Genomic DNA, 20,330 nt, shown 5'->3' on the forward strand with positions numbered 1-20,330 from the left:
TATTAGTTCAGAGTATTGCCTTATTCAAGCTAATCGTTAGGATAAACAATATGAAAAATACTCTAAATCATTTAGGTGGAGATTTTCAGGGAATAAAATTTCTTGTACAACCAATCTAATATTAAACAAGAATCTCTCACTTGACTTCAAAGAACCAAAAAATGTAGAATTATCAAGTAAGACTGTGCTGTTTGCCTTACATGTATAATAATTTTATGCCACATATTCCATGCATAACGAACCCAACGTACTTCTAATAAGTTTTTATTTGCAAATCATGGTTAATTACATAGTTGAGAGAGTATCTTGATTCAGTTGCGTTGCGGAATCATATTTGTTTCCCTTCTTGTTTGTTCATTTATCATGTGTGTTTCACGAGGATGACTCACGCGGTTGTAAAGATTTTCGTCACAGTCTCTTCAGATTGTTTGATCCAACTTTTTCCAACTGCTTAAAAACCAACATGACTAAACAATTAATAAAGAAGCGGATTTGAAAAGGGTCAAGTGAGTGATTGCTGTCTTAACCAGTTTCGTAAAACAAGCAAGATAAATGATCATCCCATGACGTAGTGTAGTTTTTTGCTTCAAACGCGCCATACCGTTTACTTAATCTATGGAAAGTATGAAGATCTGAAGTAAACATGACTTACTTACTAGTCACATATATAGTAAATACTGGTTTCCTGATATGGTTTCGCATCCTTCCACCTTTTCTTCCTTCCACCATAAATTAGGCTCAAATTCCTTCCACCATGGATTAGGCTCAAAATTTGGAAAAGAGTTCTGTGACGTTTGTGCTATTGTTAGACAAAGATTTGTATAAGTTTAGTTACCACAATCCCAGTCACGATACAAAACGTTTAAGAACAAGCTATCTTTCTACATTATTTTTGCTTTAGATGCTCACTGACTCAATGTGTAGTTCAAGTTTTATCTGTAAGTAAAAGTTTAATCACTGTCTTCGTCCTAAGCTAAATTAATCTCGTGGCATTGGGGGGTGCTGGATATTTCCCACCACTGGGTCTTTATGAGCACGACACTAGATGTGCCAAGACGATAAACTATTCCAAACCGAACCGAAAACTTTATCCTTTTAAGCGCGAAACATGCATATCTTACGACATGTGCCCTCTCCACGGTGACGTACATTCTTACGGAGAAGTTATCGAAGCGTTTCAATTGGGATGGCACTTGATTTAATAGATTAAGCTGAGTGTGAGGTTCAGGTTAAATTCAATCGAAAATATGCTTTAAGCCAAAATTTGTGGAGGTTAAAAGATGGTTTAAAGTAAAGCATTTAATAACTATTTTTAAAGTTGTACGCCATAGCTTACTCACAAATAAATAAAGATGAATCCAAACTCTTTCCTCGTCGTTCTTCTTCAGCATTATAGCTATTAGTTGTGTTTATTTGTACCTTCACAAAAATTACCTTCACAACTACCTTGCAATTTAGTATAAGGTCAACTACCTTTCCTGTGTCCTTTACCTCATCCCTTTCTCTTTACAATTTATTTTAAAACTCCAAATAGTCTATCATTAAATAACGTGCTCCACCGTAATTGGTCGTTGGAGGTATTTAATTATCGTGCAATTTCTTTTGATCTGAACACTGCCAAAGTGAATAGCGAGTAAAGTGATGCCTCAGTGCTTACAAGTGTATAATTAAAAATTAACTCTGATTGACGACGACATTTGATCCTTTGGGTAGTTTGCGAATTTCGACCAAATTTTCCCTCTGCGATCAGAGGCAGTCAATCCATTTCAAAGGTTGTAGTGAATATGTTATCCTTTTGCCTTAGAATTACCATGTACAATCAACGTCGTCAATCATCTTTATCTTCCGATGTTGTATAACAAAACAGAAGCAAAAAAATTTAAAAGAAAATTCACAAAGCAATATTATCGTATCGTGTTGTTTTAAAAAGTTTTACAAAAATTCTCATGCAAATTCAGCCTTGTGTAAATTACTGCAACAACCTAGAATGTTTTTCGACATCGTTTAATCTGGTACAGCACTAGCGATAAACTCAATAACCTTGGGCCTAACTCCGTCAGTAAGACTGCAATTCTGTCATGTTGTTTATAGGAGATAAAACATACGTCTTTTCCTACCAACCAAGCCTGTTCATACGGACAGTGTGGCGTGATGTTAAGCAATCGTTCTGAAAAATATCGCACCCAACTCTGCGAGGTTGCCGAAGGTCAGCTACGGTTTGCTGCTTGCATACAATTTCACCATACAGTGAACCTGGTGAAATATCTGGCTGGCGTACGGAAAACCTAAGCCTATTCGTTGGTTAGCTAAAAATAAAACCATTTACCGGGTCGACCGGCTGGAGGAGCAAATGGAAACCGAGACGACGAGACGAACGTACGATGAAGGAATTATGTATACAAACGAGTTTATGAGCATTAGTTTCTCACAAGAACCCATAAGCACCCATGCTTCAGTACGTAAACTCGACTGTTGGATGCAGTTCAGGTGGGGACAGATTCTAGCCTCCGGCACATCATGTGCCTGCCAGTGCAGGTTTGCTCTTGCAACACTCGATATTTAGACCACTTCCCGTCCGCTTCTATCAAAACAACGTTCACAACTAACAGTCCGGAGTTTGTTTCCCCATTCAGCGCAGCAAAGGTAGGGAACGAGCGAGTCCGTTTCGTTTCGTTTGGACTAGTTGTCCCATTACTGCAGCAAGTTGTGATTTGTCCAGTCCAAGCAGAAGAAAATTATTGCATAACAAACCACATATAATAAAGAACACGTAATATTTCTGGTTACCCTTCTCTAAGGTTCTGAATTGGGGAAATCAAGCCGCTTTAAAAGGGACCAATGATGCATCACAAACTTAGAACGAGGCTTACGGAACGTAGCGCCGAGCGTTGAGGGTGTCGAAGAATTTATGAACACCACCATGCTTTAACTTTGCGGAATCGGAATCAACATTTAAGCACCGAATGACAGCTGCAATGCTTGACAAATCTGTAATGAATCCTAGCCGAAGATATGCACCATGTATACTCCACTTTGCAACGAATTAAGTAACGTTTTATTTAAGAAAATGAAATATAATGCTATAATTTATTCATGGGCATTTAAAAAATAATCCATGCATCTCTTTACATCATTTACCACGTCAATGTTGAAGACTGAAAAAATAAATATAATTCGATTAAATCCATTCGCTCACTCACCTTTCACGATGAACAGGATAGGATTATCAAATAGTTAATTCATCTTTCGCTTTCACTTTCAAATGATCAATAATTGAGTTCTCCATTAACGGTGACTGAATAGTGAGCTGTCAATGATTGCACCAGCAACATCGTAAGCGATGAGACACGTGGATAGTTCAGCACGCTTAGCCGACAGATGTGTGATGACAGCGGTCGAGACGATAAGCCACCCCATAAAGGTGAACCGTGTGCAAAACGTGAATGAACCACATTCTGTAGTTCTTTTTTGTGATTTGATGTGAGATAATGCAGGGTTGACCATGGGAAAACTTTGCTGTCAACGTAACGCTGAGTGGTCAACAAGCGAATTAATAGTGAGGAAGCTCAATCGCAGTTAAATAAACTTGTCGGTTAGGTTGTTGATGTTACGTCAACCAAGAAGTTACCGATTGAATGGTATCGGACATATGTCCAAAGATTATTTTTTTTCTAAATTTAAAATGTCATTCAAGATTCCTCAAAAATGGAAATTGTACGTGACAACATAAAATCAGTTTATAAAGCAACTTATCAAAATTTGTTCGAAAATTATCTGGCAGAAGATTGTTCTGAGAGAAGAAATTGCAGTTCTTCCCCAGAGTCTGGCCAAATTGATCAAAGTAACCGCACTGCATTGCACGTTTCGTTTGAAGTTCTGAGGTTTAGAAAGTTTATCCAATGCTGAAACCACATGAGAGACAAGGTAGGAGAATACCACATCACTTTTTGATGTTCTATCCAATCATCGACAATCGAGAAAAATAATAAGGACACAGTAAAAGTATCACAAAACTAAAAAGTAAAACAAAAATCTTGTCTAGGGTTTCAGGATTCTTGCGCAAATAAATTTTAATAGTTATTACTTAATAGCAATCGAATGTGTACGGGATAAAACAATACAGCAGGAGGAAATGCCAATAAAAATAATTATTTGTAAACACCAAGTTGAGAGACTTCTCGACAGTACTGCATGACCTTCATTACGAAAATAAATAAATAAATAACTTTTAAGTAGCACCTTACGGCAACTTTAACTCGTAGAAGCTTCAAAACTACAATCGAGTCGTTCGACTTCCAACCCATGATAGCCTTCTTCTTCTTGGCCTGCTCAGGGTTCGTCGTCAACCCGTTTCCTGGAAACCCGGTCCAGGGCTCCACTCCTCCAATCACGACTGCATTCGATCTCCGACTGGTTAAACTCCACCTAATCCAGCCAATGAGTTAGCTGTGCTCCTATACGCCTCATGGCAAACAGGCAATTCTCAGGGCAACACAAAAAAGCACTCGCTCTATGTGTTGAATATTCTACCATTTCTAATCTAATCATAAAGCTTCTATGAGATTCATTTTGGTAAAACGTCTATTAATAATGCACGCCAACACTACGGTTACCTGCGAGGAAATCGACGCTCAAGCCACGTTTAGTTTCCATTCACGATGCAGCTGAAGCACCTGCAATTTAGTTTCGTGCGGTGCTTTTTCCTGCATCCAAGTGCCGGTGAAGGCTACCAACAGCTAGTCGACTTTGTTACCCAAATAAAAGCAACACACCTCGCCCAGTGCCGGGAGATAGCGTTGGTACTTGCAGAGAAGCTTCCGGTAGCTTCCGAAGCGATCCAACTGGAATCGGACACGGTTCCAATGTACACGACTGATGGAAATGGGAATGACGCTGTGCGGGGAGTATCATGTGGAATGGTTTTTACCTACCTCCGCAACTATGGCTTTGTATGTGAAAGTTTAACTGTCTTACTCGGTAGAGCTAATGGCGTTTTCTCTTCGTTACAGAATCAATCACGACACTTCTTCTCGAACAAGGCAAAGTTGATATTTATAGTGAACACAATGCCGCGGAAGGCTTTTGGGATATCCACTGTGGAAATGTTCATGTCAATGCAGCCACAGATGCGTTTGTACAATGCGATTGTTGTCATGTTTAACGCGAATTCTGTGAAAGGATACTATTTCGACCCATTTGCAGTTATGTTTAAGGAGGTAGTCAACGTTTCCCGTTCCATCTACCCTGAAGTCCAAGCGATGAAGGATCTGCACAATTATCAGCTACACTTTGCGTATATACCTAGCGAATCTGACACAGCAGTCATCAATAGCATCGTGCATTCTCTGGCTACCAGCCGTAACGGATCGCTAGCAGATCCGATAGGGTTGGACCCCGCTTCTATGCTCAACGTGTCCAGCACATATCAGTGGCACTTTACCTTACTTATCCTCGGTCCGATAGAGTACGCCACTTGTTTCTTCGTGCCAAAGGCAGGTCTGGTTCCTATCTGGTTCATCCTGATAGCCCCGTTCGACACTGTCACCTGGTTTGGTATCTTGCTGACTGGCATCGCAATAGTAATCTTGCTGAAGCTCTTTGGGCAAGCATCCCTCTTCGGATCGATAATCATGCTACTTCAGAGTGTCTTTACCTCGCCTAATCGGATCGCTAGAAGCTACTTCGAGCGTCGTATTTTAACCGCTTGCATGCTTGGATGTTTGGTGCTGGTATCTTCCTATCAGTCCATCATCTACTCGCTCATAGCAAATCCGATCTACAATCCCGAACTGGATACGGAACAACTGATCAACAGCTCCTGTGCCATCTTCATGCTGAACAACTTCGAGGGTATTGACACGTTCCGAAGCACGTTTGTCGAGAAGGCCATGTTTAGGAACGGGGAATCTTGTGTATGCTCTTCCTGTCAGATAAAGGACTTAATACATACCCATTCCGAACAGTTTAAGCTGTACCGGCTGTCGCGACATCGTACCCATCCATTTCCTATGCTGATCGCTCTAGTTGATCGAGATTATCCACCGTTGAATGAGCTTGTGCAGTTGTACGTGAGTGGATTCTTCGAGGCGGGACTTACCGTAAAAATGATCCTGGATGGACAAATCATGCAGAGGCACGCCGATTATTTCGGAACTGCACATTCTCGCGAATATCCCAGCCATCAATTAGTAATATCAGATTTACAAATCATGTGGATAGTGCTGCAGATCGGATTGGCATGTGGTACAATGTGCTTTTTTGGAGAGCTGTTATGGAAGTATTTAAAACTCAAGTTTAGGAGATGCAAACAATTGTTTTGCAGTTTTTATGTGACGAAATGAATATGTAAAAATGAGGGAATTTTAAATATAATTATAATGGAAATATAAGATAAGTGATACTTGCATGACTTCTCACTAGATTTTTTTTTTTATTCATAAAGAACGGCCTGGCCGTATTGCTATCTCACTAGATTCAAGATGATCACAATTTAATTTCATAAATTCAATCAAAAGACATACTAATAACTCAATTCCTCCCTTTACTACATGCCAACAACCATTTTGTAAATGAAAAGGGGTGTTACAATCGCTGACAACAATGTTCTTCTAGATGGATAAAGTGCTGCTGATTCTCTCTCGAGTGCCAGCACCGCATTTTACTCAGAATCTGCTTTTTCAGAAACTTGGAATGAACATTTCAGCCTTGACAGGGCAAACGCATATCTGCTTTTGCCAGGCAAAGATCGAATCGAGACGTAAAGATAAGACCGAAAACAACCACCCGGATATGCTTGACTGACAATGGAAAACAGATATTGGGACTTCTTCTCTGTTGGTAATGGTGCTATGGTCCATTAATCACCGATTAGACTAACATTAGCGTCGTTATGAAGTTATGGAACGTTATCTTGCTCAAGAACGTTTATGTCATCGTTGCAGAAGCAGACAGTATGATGTAAAACAGATATTGAACTGTTGTATTGGCATTCCGTTTAACAAACGCCAAACAATAATCGCACATTGACTTTTACTGTGTACAACAAGCATGCAATTTTAAGATAGCGATACAAGCGTGCAAAAAAATCGCCATTCATTTGATCAGCTCATAGCTCATCCCTGTCTGAATCCCATTCATCGTGGCTGCATAATTTATGTTTCGTTTTGTTGCAATTTTTAAAATCACATGTTGCACTTGCGCACCCATGTTTTATCTAAAGGATTATCACTTAAATTCTTGTCAAATCATCAGGTCCTTAAGCCTTTCAATCGCATCGATGTAGATGGCGTCTCATGTAAGCTGACTATAATCACTAACCCTTCGCGTTCATCAATCGGTCCTCTTGGGCTTGGCCGGTGCAACGCAATGCGAATGCTTTTGGCGTGTTCTTCACTGTGTCGGTTTGCAACGAAATGGTTTCGACTGTTGTTATTTTAGGACGCTCGTCGAGACAAAAAGTATTGAAAAATAAACTTCCATTAAGGGATTTGCACATTCAAGCTGTGACATTTTCAGTCGGAAGGGATTGCCATCGGACTAGCCATGCCCAACGAGCGCGTGGGAATCTACGCAACATGCGTTCGAAGTGGATAATATTGAATATTTATAGATTCCTAAATGAACTGAACGATGGAAGCGATTACCTGCTCACTTACACAGGTTATCGAAAAAAATGTTTTGTGAGCAACAATAAGAGTGTGTGCAGGAAAAATTGCAGAATAAAAATTGGTACTAAAATTGCAAGAATATTTTAGACATTTTAAAAAGTTTTCAAGATTTTTTTTCGTCTAGTTTCTTACAGCAAACATAAAAGAAAACTAAATAGCTAATGTTCTCTTCAGTGAGTATCATCAACATTTATTTTATATTTTAATCATGACGGCTTGCACCGTATCGTCAAATCATCATTAGAACTGTCCTTCATATTTATTTTGTCTAGCATAGTTCTTTGAGAATCAAGAGTATTTAGATTAAAAAATTAACTTAAATAAAACACAAAGAGTATAGAGCGCAAAGCAGCTTTACTTAAACTATCTATCATGAAAATTACACTTTAGACTGTATGAATCGGCGGGTCCGTGGGCGGTCCGGTGGCCGATGCGACAGCGGTGCCGATCTTCAAATGGCAGGACCGGGGTTCCAGTCCCTTCTAGACTGCCTCCCCGTACGTAAGGCTGACTACTTTACTATGGGTAAAATTAAGTTACAGAAAGCCAGAAATGGCAGGCCGATACCTCTCGAGGTTGTAGTGCCAAGGAAGAAAAAAGACTGTATGAATCATTTATTTTCCTAGCGTAGACATGGTTTCTGTATAGTTTTACGAAGCCACTACAAGAGCAGTAGCTAAACTGATGAGTTGATTTCACCTATACATCACATGGGCTGGTCGTGTCATAGGAATGATACCAAACAACCCAGCCCATAAAGTTCTTTTAGGCCGCCATGAACATGGCAGCATAGATTGGCAGGCTATGGCAAAGCATTTGTAACGTGTAATAAGACCTTCCTCAGGAATGTTCTAGTTTGGTACACTTGATATGATACAGTTTATTTAAAACCTATGCATTTATTTGATTTCTGAAATTGAACTGATTCCTTCTTTTCGGTAAGAATTTTTATGAATAGAGCTCTAAGATAAATAAGCAAATTGATGTTTTAATATTTCAATAATAACTTCATTTCATTCTTTCAGATCATCAATCAATAAAGAAATACCCAGCTCCTTCAAAGCACTGGAAACTCCTTAGCAAAGTATATTAAACCAGCACCGAAACCTGCAGTTTGTTTATGAATAACTCGCTCAATGTAGCAAAACTGCCCGTAGACATTAAATCCATGTCTAGAGTATTTGACATTTTCCTTGACCTTTTACCACCTGCTGATTCGGAACAACCTAGGGCAAAGGCCGTTGTAGTTTAATGGCTGTATGGAGACGCCTGGTGGCCTATTGATATTTTTCAAAGAAGCACTTTTTTGTGTCTGCATTAAAAAAAACTTTATGAGCTTATGATGCCTATGTTTAAAAAAAAAAATTCTTATCCTTGAAACATTTTCATTCATTGCAGAAAATACTTCTTTTGTCATTCCGATGGACGATTAGAACTGACAAGCTAACATCGACATGCACGACTCTATTATTAATTGCTTGTTTCTGTCAAACAATGCCGACAGCACGGAATAAATGAAAGAAAAAAGCAAAGTTGATCGAAACCTGATTATATTACGACTTTTCAAAGATTCAATTTTGAATCGCAAACGAAATCCTCTGAAAACTTTTAAAGCAGCAGCCGAAAAAAGAAACGATCAAAATATCTACGCATTTGGTTGGATTTCCAATAAGCAGTCAAATATCTAAATCGAACAAAAAAGCTCACCCAAGTATGCGTTACAGGTCAATACTTCTTAAGAAAAGTGTGCTTCGAAACAAAACGGAAATCGAAAACAATGAAAGCACATCAGGCAAGCGGAAAATGAAACACAATATCGTTGGAGTAAACACGCGCTGAAGAACGAAACAAAACAAAAAACAGCCGCACACAAAAAAACTCTGCGAGCAAGAAATAATAGGAAAACAAACTCTGACTGTACAAAAGATCCAAATTCCACCGCAAGCCAATAGCAAAATCCAAGCCCAATCGAATGATAAAAGTTCACTTTTCAGCGCTTGTCTGACAGGAGACAGCACAGGAAGCAGATAAGAATGTCGAAACTTTTTTTTTTTGCCCGACTCTTAACTCTCCACCCTGCCGCTATTCTGAATACATTTTTCTGCCTCACTCTCTTTCGCTTGTTTTTCTTGAGCGGGTATCGAGCAAGATTGAAACACTGAGGCCAATGAGAGCCGTATTGAATTTTTAATGGTTGCACAATATCGTGTTACCATTATCGAGATTTCCTCATCCTGAATGACTTTCGCTAGCTCATTAAGGTCGTCGTCATATTATTTTATCAATTACCGAGTTTTATGTGTTTTCAACCAAACCGGTAAGGGCCGTTGTCAGGGATCATCGTAGCGCGTCAAGCGGAGCGATAGTAGGTGAAACGGTCCTTTTTTCCATTTACAGCCCGAGTAGACAGTAATCTGCTCTACATCTTTCCGGGCATGGAAATGCTGTGAAAGTTACGCATTTATGATTTTTCATCCGGATGCTTCTTAAACCACAAAATCTCATTTAAAGTGGTTTTTGCTCCGTGTTATCGTAGGATCAAACATCGAAAAACAGTTTTGCACGATGGTAAATGAATTCATTTAAAGAGATGGTTTATCGAGAGGAATAATATGGAACTTGTTTCAATAGCAAAATTTCAGTCCATGCCACTCTAATAAAGTATTAACGATGGTATTGTGTATTGAGCTTGATAGGGACCCTGAACTTGACAGAGTTAAGGCTTGAGGAAGATTATTTTTCTTTAACTCACAAAAAAATAAATCCTTACCAAGCAAATTTTATTATACATGGAATGGTCTCGAACGGTTATTTAACAGAAATGACTCGTAGAACTCTTCTTCACATGATTATTGCTCCTTATTCTTCTTCCTTGGCACTACAACCTCGAGAGGTCTCGGCCTGCCATTTCTGGCTTTCTGTGACTTAATTTTCTCCCATAGTAAAGTAGTCAGCCTTACGTACGGCGAGGCGGTCTAGCTGGAATATGAACCCCGGCCCTGCCGTGTGAAGACCTGCGCTGCTTTCACCTCGGCCACCGTACCACCCCAACTTATTATTACTTAGTATGTGCTATTTAAAGCTCCAACATTCTAGTTTTGTAATGATTTTCACTGCGACACTCGTGCTCTTGACAAGGGAAACCATTCCCTACCTGACGAGGGTGACCGGAACATTTCTTGTGCCGAGGTCAAATCATCCCTTCGGAAGAACTTAAGCAAACGTTGGATATGCCAGATAGAATGTAATACGCAATGTTGGCGGGACATTCAAACAATTTGAAGGCGGAAACCGCAGACCACGAACGGATCAGACAATATGCGTGTCAAAAACATCGGCATGTGACAACCGTTAAACAATGCTACCGTTAGGGATTAGGATAAGGTGGGCAAATCGAAGCCTTAAGCCTTTCGCTCTCAAGTTTAAAACGATATTTATTGAGATACGTATCCGAGCTCCAGGCTTTATACACTGGTCGGCCCGGTAAAAGAGGAGACAACAGTGCCGGTCTTCATACGATAGGACCGTGGTTCAAATCCCATCCGGACCCTTCCCCCATTGTGAGGACTTCCTATCGAACTATGTGGTATCATTAAGTCTAGTAAGCAAGAAAAGTAAAAGGTCGTTAGGCCAAGAAGAGAGAGCTATAGTCCTAATATCTCTCATATTTTGAAACATTAAACTAAATTTCTATCACAATGACATCGTGGCATTTAAATTCACAGTTTTGAATGGCTATTTTTGATCTAGCACTTAGACTAAATTTTACATATCGACATCGATCATTTATATCATGAAAGCAAACTAAAACTTTAAAAGAAAATAAGACTTTAGAAATACACTTCCGTAATACATCGTTGAAACCACACTCATTGGCAAAGCATGTTACCGTCACGCTTTCAACAATGCAAACCTAGCAAACCATTAATTCGTTCCTATCGGCAACAGTGTCGACGGTGTTTACTGCTTGCCTTGCAGATTAACACGTTGTAGCGGATTATATTTATTACCGGCTCCGGCAATTGAAATGCTTCGTACAGCGGTAAAATATATATCCACCATAAATCGTCTCAATTACGATTCAGTAGTAGCTCGCTTGCGCCAGCATCGTAAAGAGTGCCATTATTAATCTATTGTTTCGCACGCTCCGCCTGGCGGTGCTCTTCGTCGAAGCAATTTATTCGCGATTTGTGTGTAAATGCACTTCCGTTATAGCGCGATAATTCATCATCAATAACTAATAAAACTATTGTCATAAAAACAGCATTACGATATCTGCATTTGAAATCTACTACGCACGTTAGCTACGGCTTGTGTGGCATTCAGCCTTCATCAGTTATTCGCTTTAAGAAACACAATTGTAGTTTAAAGTTCTACATAAGACATTTATTTGTTCACTTTTGAACGAATTTTTATCCTACTTCAGCAAATACTTTTTCTTAAATATCCTTTGTTTTGATTCTCCTAAGAATTTTCCTCGATGTTTTGCTTCCGATGCTTGGATTTCCATGATTCTTTTAATATGTTTCAAAATTATCTCATATGTAGATTCACATCGATCTCACGATGAGTAATTCACTCGCACGTGAGTTTCTGCATATTATGGCATCTCACCAAAGCATACTCTCACTTTCATTTGAATGTTTATGTGTTCAGAGAAGTAATCGGAAACGCTCTCTCGCGATGCATGCACCTAGAGAGCAGCTCAACATAAATATATATCTCTCTCGCATTTTCTCCCAATCAAAATAGTGCAGAGAATGGCAAAAAAAACTCGTTATCGTACGTTCGGCTTGGCAGAATTGCACATTCAAACATAGTATCATGAAGAGCGTGGTGAGGAATCTTCAAATACTTTTCTATCGTGAGTCATCCACAACATTTTAGTACACTCACATCGTGACTAATGCATAGTCGGTGTGATGCTAGAGAGGAAACCGGCCGGCCGGTAACTTAAATGAGTGCAAATTCGGTGAAAACAAGGGAATCGCTGTTCTTCGGCAAGAGGACTTGTACTTATACTTATTATTGTGCGGCTTAAAGAACAAACTTGTCTAAGATCGTTGACTACCTAAATAAGCAATGCAGTCAATCGAAAGCTAATATCCCTTAGATATGTATATTCATGGCATACAAAATAAGATATCTTGTAATGCAAAACAGTCGCATCAGTATTGCAACTCTATTCAATTCTCTCCAGCAACGAGAGAACTGGCCACGTTATGCAGTTTCACGGAGTGGCTTTAGTCGATCAAAGGAATGACTTTAGTCAACCTCATTTCCTGAACCTCAGAAGTGTGGTTATGCTAAAGCAAACTACACGTGACGTATCGCTTCCCTATCTTCCCCGATCTTTCCGGTGTCACGTGCACCAGCGATTGCATTCACTTAGTTCACTCGATTAACTTTGTCTTTCTGCTCTGGCGGTAGCGCTCGGGTTTGCAATCTTCCTTTTGCACCGAGCCCGAAGAAGGATGCAACCGTTGATGTTTATCGAGTCATGCTACCGCAAAAACCCAGTCCTACCGGCTGCCGCAATAAAACCGCCCGGCAAGGGTTAGGATCTTGGGGACGGACGAGCGTTGAATCGGAAACCGACGAGTAGTAGTGATCCAGAAGTTATCATTCGTGTGCATCTTTCCTCCATAAAACTTCTCTCGCAGATGGCTCAAGCCTCTCAACTGTTCCTGGCGATGCACTTTGTAAAAGGCAATCAGGTGCACGTAGATATGTACAACTTATTTCACTCGCCGGGACGTTTCTTTCCAGACTGATTATCTTGCGTTCGTGTCATGGCATGCAGCACCATGACCGAAGATGTGAAGCAATTTTGCGGTCGGTTACATATTGTGGATGTAAAGCATGTAGCATCCTGCTTAAGTTCGGAAGGAAATTGAAAATCATTGTACCTGATAACGTTGCCGTGAAAGAAGCAGAATGAAGAAATTGTAAAAACTCGCCAACGACTTGTCGATGAAATATAAAGAGGACATAAAACTAGAGCATTCAATATTGTATTACTCTTCAAATATGAGACAAAAACTTGAAGCCATTTTAGGTAGCTAATCAATAAACATTACTTTAATTTAAATGTCTACAAGATATTCGTCTCGTCTAAGACTCCGCTGCCTCTCATCATAATCCGTTAATATCCTTCCTGTTGTAGCCATGCTTTCACCGACAAAACCACACTATAAACCGACCGAACTTACCCCAAACTAATCGCCCCACATGCCCCAAGAGAACATGTTTTGTTTTTTGCCTAACCCACCTCTCCAAGGCAATAAAATTTCGTTCCATCAAATATTTGCTAAATTATGCCTGCTTTGAATCAACACGGAATTAATCGATCCCGTTTCGGTGCGAGGCTGTGCCCGCAGGATGTAATCTCGCCCGGCAGGAGATTTGATGAACCAGTTTTTCGACCGGGGTCGTTTCGTTCGGTTTTGCAAAGATGGAATGATTTAATTTCGAAAAATTAAGCAATCGGTTGTAGCAAAGCCATGACCGAGCGCTAGAGATCAAACAGAATCGTCAAGTAGTGGTTAAAATGGAATTCATCGATAGGGCAAAGCTTCACAAGTTGATTGAAACAGTGTTATCGTTAAAGCAAGATATTTTACGCACTGTTTAAGCTGGAAACATTATAATTATAAACCTCATTTAAATAATGTTTAGATTTTGTTTTGAAACGGAAGTAATTTGTAACGGATGTATAATGAAAATATATTATATCTTTATTGATTAACGAACGATTTTTCATAGGGCTTATAGTCATTGGCAGAATTTTGCAAATAAAATATCACATTAACTCCACTGACCAGATGACCCAAATTCAATCATCATCAACCAAAACCTAAGAACGAAGCGTATTATACCACTCCGAACGGATCCTTTCCCACTCTTCCATTTCGATCACCTCAATGAGCCGCTCCAAGTAAACAACTCCACGCGCCCTCAATAAACACTCATCGCGGCCTAAGTCGCAGTCCATTACGTTTATTACCCACAGGTTAATAGAGGGTGTCGAGTGTGGAACTCGTTTCAAGTGTTTCCAAACATTGACCTGCACCGAGAGCGAAATCTTCAGCGCAATTAAAATGGGTTCTTAATGGACCCATCGGTTCCGTCGAATCGTGTGCTGCTGCAGCAAACATGCAAACATTTTCCCAGGGAAGCAACTCTGCGGTGGTGGTGAGTTCACATGTACGGTCCAGTCAAAGTACTTCAATACACTATCCATCGCTCTCTGACTGCTCCAAATACTTTCAATCAGCCCCGTTGCCCTCGTTTTCCCACTGATCAATCGATGTCATACGGCTGGCTTATTAAAGTACTTAGCGGAGATGTCTTGCCAACATCACACCACAACACTTTATCATGCCAACATCATCATCAACTCCGGCTTAAGCATGTTAGCGGAAGGTTCGAAGGAATCGAAAAACTCCACAAATGAACGCACCGTCACGGTCGTGAAGTTTTTGATGAGTTTTGATGTGTGTGTGTGTGTGGAGCCTCAACATCCGTTCCCGTTCCGGGGGCCATTCGCCGGTTGTTGGCGCTTCGCAGGCGATGTTTGCTATCGGCTGACGCTGGCTGTCAAAATGTTGCTGCCGCACAGCGCAAACGCTTCGCTTCGTTCCTTTCGTCATTCGCCACGGTATCTGCCACTTTTCCGTAACTGTCAATTGTTGACCAAATCGCAGTCGATCATTTGGCCCGGAGTTTATACAGGCATAACGGTTATAATTATGCTCAATTTGGTTAATTTAAATAAATGAATAAATTACTCGCTTGCTTTTAATAGCTTCCCTTTTCATACTAGTGCGATGTAAGGCGAGAGCGTGGCGAAAGAACACGGGACTTGGCTGTTTTGGGAAGCTGCTCCAATTCGATTGATGTGAAAGGGCGCCTTCTTCTTCTTCGTTAATCTCGCCCAGCATTCAACTGGGGATGTTCGTGTTCGCTGAGACCTACCGCGCAATACGTTCTTAACTTTGCATACTCTTCCCGGCAGCCAGTTATTTCCGTATGTTTTGGAACCTTCGTGAATGAATATCGCGCTCTCTTTTGGCCACATACCGGTTAGGCTGCGCCCATGGACTCCGGTAGCGTTGTCTGGAGAACGACGAAATATAGCAATAAAAGGCCGGGTAGACAGCCGACATTCGACATTCCCGTCGAAACCCCTATCCCGCAACGGACGACGTATGTTAATCAGCTGTTTTGCCATAATTGAAACCACCGTCAAAAGAACAGAAGCACTTGAGGTCTGGAGAGCGATTCTTATGCGATTACGCTTCGGCTATGGCGTTCTTTCTTCGCGGATGAGGATGTGCGTTCTCCGTCATAAGAGCAATCGGATTTTATATTAAGTCATTAAGCACTTATGGAATGTTTTCGGTCGTTTGCTTTCTATCGCTTCCTGCCGCTGATGATTGGGCCGTTGTTTGGTTTGGAGTTTGGGAAGCTGTTATTGCTTAGTTATGGTGTGTTAGCAGGTTTGGACTTTAAAACCGAATACAAATTATTATTATTCAAAACCACGTGATATCAATGGACTGTGCTACAAAGATGCTGATAACTTGAATATTTTTGCTTCTAAAATATATGTTTTGATCTTCGTGTAAAAAAAGGACACAGCTTTTTCATCATAATAAATGCATATGATTAATATAAAAATGTAGTTCATTAGCTTGTCTCCATAATTACAGGTTGTTTCATCCTCGATCATCACTGTGCAGCTCGCATTTTTATTTTCACAATCTGCTCGAAGCAGCACAAGCGATCATCATATTATCAGATATCGGTGAGTTGAAACATAACAATTTTGATGCTTGAAGAGCTCACGATGTACGTTTCTTTATGAATGTCTTACGACACACGAGAAGGCTTGACATTGTTCAGTGATAATTTATTTAACACAAAACTTAAGCAACGTATGATATTTGTCTATGAATAATGGTAACGCAAGGAGGAAGTCTACTCTATTGGTAAGGTTATCATACTAGTCAACAAGTTTCTCAACTAACAGCTTAATATTTAAAAAAAAGATTTATGATTTTAAAGAAACTCATTTGGTTAAGTCTCGTTGCTATGAAAAATTCATGCACACGAAAACGACTGCAAAATTGCAAATTAATTCAGCCTTCGGCAAAACGATACAAGTCTAGTCCGATGCGATACGATCGATCGGCAACAGAGATCAACGAAGAACCTCACGTCGTAACTGGTAAACAGAAACATAAATTATAAATCGCTACCCACAAGCCCAATGCATCTGAACGAACGGGCGGTTGGTGACGATAAGCTTTACGTCTCGTCTCGTCAATAAGTAGCCCAGGATAAACGATCAAACGATCAATCGTATCAAAGCGTTGTGCGTTGCTGTGGGCCCGGCAGCGACGAATAAAGTATGATTGATGAATGTTTCTAGGTTCGCCACAATGCCAATCGCAGGACAGTGATTAGCAGATAAAGATCTCCTTTTTCGATTATTGGATGTGTGATCTCTTTCATAATAATTTATTTATAGACAAACTGTAGCTCAAGATTACCCAACGTGGAACGATCAGGCCGCAAGCAATAGAGCGTTATTTCAGGTGAGTCATTTCTCTGAACTCCGTTAACTGATAAGTCCGTCGCTTTTAATCCTGCATATACATATAATGGAGTCCATTAATTCGGAAAGTCTGTTAAACTTCTTTTGTTTCTCCATATTCTTTTTTCCCATATCCATATATTTCTCCATGTTTCTCCATATCCATATATTTGAAACTATGCGTTCATCGAAACTCATCATACTCCTAATCACGAGGATAATGAAAGACTACAACAATCCTTCGCCAGCCAATAACTGAACCGCTCTTACAAACTCCCGCATAAATATCGATTTCCACTCAAATATCAATTTACATGGGCAGGGATAGCTGCATCACGTGCAGTGCTGCCCAATGCTTCTTCGGTTTCTATTGATTGCTTCATCAGTTGCTAAAGATGCTCTCCCGCTGTAAACTGATGGCGGCCATCGCTGTTTGCAGAGGATAAAAGCATTTTCCATCAGCTTCAAGACCGATGGAAGGTTTCATGGTTAAAACAGTATGAAATATAAAACCACCAGTACGGGGGTTTGTTTAACATCCTTTTTCAATATCTCTACAATTTAATTGATAGATTTTCAAATAGATTTTCGGTTGTGTTGGCGTTTTTAAGGACACGAACGACTTCAGTGTGCAGTATGTAGTTATTTAAAGCTTAAAACAGATTTTAAATCAATTCCACTTATCATGGCGACAACCCGTGACGTTGCCCTTTTAAAGCCCCGACAGTTTGGCCGAGTTTCACTTTGGCTTGTAATCGACACATACATGGATCCTGAGGACTTTACCAAGTACGGAACGAGGCACGTATTTAACCAAGGATAACAAGGATAACAATATTTAACAATTGTACAGAACATTACAAGTGTTGAGTGTATTGAGCATTATTAAGTTAAAATTAAGTTTGTTGATAATAAAGTTTTGCTTTGAAAATCAACGATATCAACACATTTTATATCATATATAAGCCGCACGACAGGACCCAGTTCGAACTCAGTTTGGATCGTCTCCCCATACACAGGACTGATTATCCAGCTATGGTCAAAGCAAGTCAAGGAAGCCAATAACGGCTGACCAAGACCACACGAGACCAGTACAGTAAAAGATAAAGAAAAAACGTCTGGACATCATCCTGCCTCTCTTTCACAATACCGTCGCAAACCTGTCACTAACCATGACGGAAGCCATAAATTATTCCCTTCGCTGTCCTCGCTTTCGCTTAATCACTTAAACACTCCTAATCAGACGGTTCGGACAGGGCATGAATGCTAGTAGCCTGATGCAATATGATATAAAACGTCCGATTTTGCTTAGGTGTGTGTTTACTGATGTCTTATGGTATTAAACGCCCACTCCTTTTTATGAAGAAAGTATATAATGTATCTGCCTCTACAATATCGGAATATAGAACAAGGTTTCGTGTATGATAGGAAAAAAATATCATAAAGACTATATTTTACTTACCATGTCAGCAATGGCATCGAACATTGTAGATTAATACTCCTTGATTTATAGAAATTGAATATCACACTAATTTTGGAGACTCAACAACAGGTTAAGACTCGACCTGTGTTGCCAGTATTGCTATAGCCATTTGAAAAGCTAGGACTAGGTATGAAATGCTCACTTAATTTGAAATGTTAACTCAATCCGTAATTGGCATAATAGGTGTGATAATAGATCTGCAACGATTAGAGATGAGAAGCAGGAAACCACGACGATTTCCATTGCGATCTATCTAATCAAGATGAAGCAAAAACATATCATAGTACTTATATTTATTACAGGCTTTCTTGATATCACATGGATTTTAACAAAAAGGATAGTAAATAAGAATCCTAATAAAAATGTCACCTGTTCGCTGACATTCAACGCGCAAAGGTTCTTCAATTAGGGATCGCTGCAAGCATTTACTCTTTCACTTACGGTAGATCCTATCATCCTCGCTTCACTTCACAGCCAAACCGAACATGTCCATTAACTGCTTGAAGTAATAATGACCATAATCTTTCCCATTCAACGTACCAACCTAAGATTCAAGGAATTCGAAGCGGTTATTTTCATTTATACCTCCCGAAATGCATGTGCTGCTTGCTGAGCTTAAGCTTTATGGCGGATTACGGTACAGCCATGGATAAAGCCAATCTTACCAGAAACCACTCCTTTCGAATTTGTTTTCATCCAGCCAGAAACTCATCCAGCCCGTATCCTGTTTGCATGAGATTCGCTTTTAAAGGTCTCCTCCAACACGTTCCACACGGGCGTAATAACACATAAATTAGCGAATTGAACACGAAATGGATATTGAAAGTCTTCTTACATATTGCTACAGGAGCGCAAAACACAGGTTTAATTGGCTGTATCCATATAAGAGAGGCACACAGCACGAGGTTGGAATGAATGTTTCAATCCTGTTTGCATTCCGGTCCAATCAAGCAGCAGCGGAGAAGTAATACGCTACACGGAAAACACAATTGATAACATCCATAACAACATGGTAACTGCATTTAAAGTATGGTAAGCCTTTGAGCGAAGAAAGTTGAACTCACGTTTTGATAGATCAACGCATGTAAAATGCTTACACAGTTCCGCTCTTTCATATTGTTCCTTCACTCTTTTTATATTGTAAACCACCTGAACCTCAAGGCAAAGTCTTCATTCACCTTCTGCACTATGTTGATGATTGCTTAAGAATAGTAGAGACGCTCTTTATTCAATTAAAGTAATTAAAACATCTGCATCTTACGCAAATAAGTCACTTGTAGAGATAATACTTTTTGCATCATTCATCAAAGACAGACTCTGGAAAAATATCTTGTAACGATAGCGGGTAACATCGGAACACCAACCTGATCAGCTGTAGAACCTGTATATTGTACAACACAACACAAAAAACACCCCTCTGGAATAGCACCTTTAAGTGGTGGGTCTAGGATGTGGTGGACCCTCGACGTGCTGAATTAATGACCACCTTCCGTCGTCCGACTGTGCAACCAATTGACGACAGCTATAATCCTATTATCTCGATATATCTTGATTTGCATATCAACAAGGTGCAGAAATG

Source organism: Anopheles stephensi, chromosome 3 (assembly GCF_013141755.1).
Source record: "Anopheles stephensi strain Indian chromosome 3, UCI_ANSTEP_V1.0, whole genome shotgun sequence".
NCBI lineage: Eukaryota > Metazoa > Arthropoda > Insecta > Diptera > Culicidae > Anopheles > Anopheles stephensi.